Source organism: Monodelphis domestica, chromosome 3 (assembly GCF_027887165.1).
Source record: "Monodelphis domestica isolate mMonDom1 chromosome 3, mMonDom1.pri, whole genome shotgun sequence".
Taxonomy (NCBI): domain Eukaryota; kingdom Metazoa; phylum Chordata; class Mammalia; order Didelphimorphia; family Didelphidae; genus Monodelphis; species Monodelphis domestica.
The window spans coordinates 31,626,672-31,632,673 of record NC_077229.1 but is presented as its reverse complement, the minus strand read 5'-3'; positions in this window follow the sequence as shown (position 1 = coordinate 31,632,673).

The following is a 6,002-nucleotide window of genomic DNA, read 5'->3' as shown; positions in this document are numbered from 1 at the left end:
CTCTTGGCAAAGACACTTGGAGTAGTTTGCCATTTTCTTCTCCAGCTCATTTTGTTATTGTTGCTCAGTCACTTTTCATTTGTGTCCAACTCATCATGACCCTATTGGGACTTTCTTGGCAAAGATAGTAGAGTGACTTGCCATTTCCTTCTCCGGCTCATTTCATAGAGTAGGAAACTGAGGCAAATAGGATTAAATTACTTGCCCAGAGTCACACAGTTTAAAAAGTTTCTAAGGCTGGATTCGAACTCAGGAAGAAGAATCTTCCTGATTCCAAGTCAGATGCTCTATCCACTGTACCACCTAGCTGTGCCTTAAATATATATCACATGATAAGAAATACCATTTCTGTAAGCATTCACTGCCCTGTCTGATTTTTCTGTGAGTTATCACACGCACACACATCTAGCACAGAAAAGCGAGTCCAGAGACCCGAGCCGGAGCACAAGATATTCTTGTTACTATTACTTTAGCTCTTTATTTTTCAACATTAAATATGATGCTCTCAAATATCTGAGACATACCTCTAGGAGGGTGTGTGGGGAGTCAAGGAGAAGAAACCTTAGGCACCTTTGGAAATAGAATTAATTCTCTGAACATTTTCCCTGCCTTATCTTGCCTCTCTCCTTTATCTCCCCTACATCAAGCTCTACCTATAGGGACAAGTGAAGAACATGAAATCATATGTGTTGTGTTCTTTGACCCTCTTCTCTCTAAGGGGCTGATTAAATGTGAGATCTGAGGGAGAAGAAAGAGTCAAGGATGACCCTGAGATTTTGAACCTGGATGGCTGAAAGGGTGACAGAGGCAACTAGATAGTGAGGCGGATAGAGCTCTGGACTTGAAATAAGGAAGACCTGAGTTCAAATATTACTAGCTGTATGATCCAAGGCAAGTCTGGCTCAATTTCCTGAACTATAAAATAGGGATAATAATCGACTCTGTGTTTCAGATTGTTGTGAGAATTAAATGATATAACGTGGCAAATTGTAGGTAATAAATACATGGCTTTTCATTCCTTCCTTCCTCAACAAAATAGGTAAGTTGGAAAAAAGGCAGTGGAGAGGAGAGGGGTGGTATAAAATAACTGAGTTTGAGTCCCATAGGGCAGCCACTTGGAGATGTCCAATGGGTAGTTGGTGATGTGTGACACTGGTGTTCAGGAGAGAGACTCGTCCTTGTAGATATCTGCTTAGAAATGATCATTGAACTCATGGGAGCTGAAAAAGTCATCATGAGAGAGAATACAGCAAGAGAAGAGAGCCCAGGTAGGACAAGGCACTGGGTGTGATGGGGAAGGACAACAAAATGCAGTAAAGGAGAATGAGGGGGAAATTCCCATATGTGTCCATTGAAAGAATATCCAGGAGAGAACAGTGCCACACAAACATCCAATAGGAGAGGAATCAAGTACTACAGAAAAGTCAACACATCTAAAGACTGAGAAAAGGACATTGGATTTGACCAATAACAGGACAATGGCAACCTTAGAGAGAATAGTTTCAAGCTGTGTTGAGGATGAAGATCAGATTGCAAGGTGCTGATAAGTAAGTGAGAGGTGAAAAAGTAGAAGTAATAAAGCAAAGACAACTTTTTTGTTAGGAGTTTGTAAAAGGAAGGCAAGATATAGGCTAGAAATTGGAAGGACATTGAGGCTGAGAGAAGGTATTGATCTGTCCAGGATCACATGGTAAATGTCTGAGGCAGGATTTGCACACAGGTCCTCCTGACTTTAAGCCCAGAAGTCTCCATTGCATAATCTCCTGATGTTGAAAATGCATGTGTTGGGGTATGAACCCATACTTAGATCCTTGGGTGTAGAGGGTAGAGAAGGAGAAGGCTGGGATAGGTGGATGGGTATAAAGAGTAATCAAGAGTAATCCAGGGCTGGTGCCATCAGCAGTGCTGATTTGCCCACACACATACATTCCATTCTCATTATGGGAGGTCTTAAATGACACAGACTAAGGCTATGTGACCAGTAGAAGGGCAGCATGGAAAGAACAGCCTCCCCCTAGCTCAGGCTGGATAATATACCTAATGAGAATAGCAGAGATGATGTGAATTGGGCTGGGAGAGGGATGTTCCAAGGCAAGAAGACCCCAGAGCCAAGGTGAGAAGGCAGTTTAATCATGGTAGGTCCCAAGAGTCAGAAGTACAGCTGGGAGGAGAATTAAGTTCCTTCTCCCCATTGGACAGGCAATGATGTCCCACAGTTCAGTTACTTTGGAGGGCTCTGTTTTGGGGAAAGACCTAGGATGGTCATGTTTCATTCTTCTCCCAACTCTACTGACTCTTGAAGACTTTGCCACTTCACCTTGTGGAATATCATCCCCTCCTCCCCAATTTATCTTCCCCCATTAGAATATAAATTCTTTGAAGGTGGGACTATCTTTCTTTCTGCTTGTCTTTATATTCTCAGGACTCAGGACTATGCCTGGCATACAGTTAGGGTTTAATAAATGCTCGTTGCTTGTCTGCCTGTTACCAAAGCTGCTACTGGTCGTTGCCATAGCTCTTCCTGGGACTAGTGCTCAGCTGACCTCCCACAAACGCCTTAGGGATCAAAAGTCTTGGGAAAGAGCTTCTACTCCCAGGAAATTACAAATCCCTCAAAGGGGAGAGAAATATGAAAGCTGTCTTCCCATATTTAAAGGGCCATCAAGTAGAGAAGAGATTAGGCTAGTCTGTTTGAACCCAGAGGATAGAATCAAGAGGGGAGGAGTGATTGTAATGGTAGAAATTGAGGTTGAATATCAGGAAAACTTCTTTTTTTTTTTTAAACCCTTACCTTCTGTCTTGGAGTCAATCAGAAGAGTGGTAAGGGCTAGGCAATGGGGGTCAAGTGACTTGTCCAGGGTCACACAGCTGAGAAGTGTCTGAGGTCGGATTTGAACCCAGGACCTCCCATCTCTAGGCCTGACTCTCAATCCACTGAGCTACCCAGCTGCCCCCGGGGAAAACTTCTTAATGATTCAAATTGTCCCAAAGGTGGAATGGGCTGCCATGAGAGGTGGTCAGTTTCCTCTTCCTTGGAAGAATCCAGGCAGAAGCTGGATGACTCCTTACGAGAGCTCTAGGGACATCCCTTATGTCTATGAGTTGGATTAGATGGCAACCGAGGTCCCCTTAACTCAAAATCTGTGATTCTGCAATCAGGGATGGCTTCATTGTCTTTGCATCCCTAGTGCAGGCCATGCAGAAAGCTGCTTAATCACCTGGCATGGGGAGCTACCTGAGACCCATTCAGTATGGGGAAATGTTGGTTTTAAGAACTTAAGATGTGGCTTTGAAATTCTTAGCTGCTACTCACTAGCTGTGACCATGGGCAAGTCCTACTCCACTCCCATCTCAGTTTCCTCATATGTAAAATGGGAATAATAATAGAGCCTACCTCCCAGGATTATTGTAAAGATTATTTCAAAGATAATATTTGTAAACGTTTTACAAAACTTAATTATATAAACGCTAGCTAGCAATGATGATGAAGATGATGATGGGAGGTCAATTAGATGGATTTTAAAATCCCTTCCATCTCTATTGCTCTGGTCTCTGAATTAAAGAGAAATGTCCCTTCCATCACAGATCTGTAGCATAGAGACTGATAACATTTACCATTTTTAAAGTGCTATACTATCTCATTTGAATTAACTCACAATCCTGGGAGGTAAATGCTATTATCATGAAATAATTAGGATAAGAGCTATTAAGTGACTTGCCCAAGCTCACACAGCTAAGTATCTGAGACAGGATTTGAACCCAGGTCCTCCTAACTCCTATCCACTCACTATATGCTACTCTGATTCCACTGTTAAAGCAAGATGGAACCTGGCATTTGGGGGCATCTGGGGCTTAATTGCCATGATCTGCACCCAGCAAGTTTTAAAAAAAATACTGACTTTAGACTCAGATAGCCAGAAAGGAATTTTCAGCTCAGCTGCTCAGTTTCCCCTCTCTGAAAAGAAGATAATCCTCTCTTTACCCTCCTCCCAAGTTGTTGAGATCAAAACTACATTCTCTATATTTGTTTGCCAAGCACCTGGTACATAAACACTTAAGAAATGCTTGTTGGTCAATCAATAAGGGAAAGCAAAAAGAAGATAGCAAGCATTTAAGAATTAAGAATGAATTATGTGCCAGGAACTGGGCTAAGGACTTTTATCAATATTATCTCATTTGATCTTCACAAGAATCCTATGAGATAGCTAGTTATTATCATCCCATTTTACAGTTTAAAAAACTGAGGCAGATAGAGATAATGGGACTTGCCTAGGATCCCACAGCTATTAAGTGTCTGAAACTGAATATGAACTCAGGTATTCCTGACCCTAGGACCAGTGCCCAATCCATTGCCTCCCTTCTTGAACTTATAATATTTATTGTATTATAGCTGACCTAGATAAAATGGAGATCCCATTGTGTCTGACCTTGCACTGTTCTTTTGGCACCAGAATGAATGCAAAGCCAATGGCAATGGAGTTCAGAAAAGTCTCAAGGCCAGATAAAAGGGGGGAAATATCTGTATTATTATATCAATTAACAATAATTCAACTCATAATTATAACTAGCATTTAAATAGAGCCTTGAATAACTAGCATTTAAATAGAGTCTTAAATAAAGCACTTTACAAATAATATCTCATTTTATCCTCACAACAATCCTAAGAGGTAAGTGCTATTATCCCCATTTTATAGATGAAGGAACTGAAAGCCACTGAGAGCAACTTAAAAGGTTAAATGACTTGCCCAAGGTCACATGGCTAGTGTCTAAAAAAAAAGATTCAAACTCAGGTCTTCCTGACTCCAAGGCCATCACTATCCACCACATCACTTAGTTTCAAAAGAACCTGAACCTATTCACTCTCTTTAGTGTCTGTCTTGCAAAGAGACAAGAATGAACAGAGAGAAGAATGAATGGTCCCTACCCATAAGAAGATTATATTCTCCCAGGGGAACACAAAATACAAATAGATGAATCAATAAGTGATGGGTTGAGGAGGAAAGAATGGACACTAGCCACTAGGAGAAAGTGAATCAATGGGGACCAGTCTTTGCAAAAGGATGGAGTTAGATGGGGTACCAAAGTCAGAGAACAGAGTAGGGACTGGACTAAATTGGGCTTATCCTCCCTAGAGCCTGAGGTGCTCTGAGGGAGAGTACAGCCCCCAAGCTATTGGGGGAAGCATTTATGATTTGCTCTTGCTTTATTTTCAAAGAAAATGTCCCTTTCTAAAATGCTGCCACATGTTAAATAATTAAGTGGAATTCGAATTCTAGTCTCTGGCCTTTAACAATAGTGGAAACATATAGCCCATGGAGATGGAAACTAATGGTAGTGGAGAAGAAATATTCCAGTACCTCAGGCTAGCCTAGAATCTTGAGGAAGAAGATGGAGCATCCTTGTTCTGGGAGAGGGAGCCAGAGCACACTTGATATATATCGATAATGTAATTCTGACTGCCATGGTTGCAGAGACAATAGAGAGACGATGTTTCTTATGAGAAACCAGAGATAGATCAACCATAATCAAATTCAGAGTCCAATCCATACCACTAAATTCTGGGGAGAATGGAGTGGAAAGAATCCAAATGTGCTTTGTGATTAACTACTGACACTTTTTTTTCTTTCTCACACTCTCAAAAGGAAATTCTAGGAAGGTGAGTGGATAGGTAGATTGAGAGGCAGGCCTGGAGATAGGAGGCCCTGGGTTCAAATCTATCCTCAGATACTTCCCAGCTGTGTGACCTCTGAGCAAATCATTTAACCCCTATTGCTAGCCCCTTAGCACTCTTCTGCCTTGGAACCAATACACAGTATTGATTCTAAGACAGAAGGAAAGGGTATTTTCTTTTTTAAAAAAAAAAGGAAATTCTAAAGCTTATTGGATACTTCAAATTCTGGAGAACCCATAATCTCCATCTGAATATTTTGATGGAACCCATTTACTCACAAAGCTACCTTTTTGGGGGCAGCTGGGTGGCTCAGTGGATTGAGAGCCAGGCC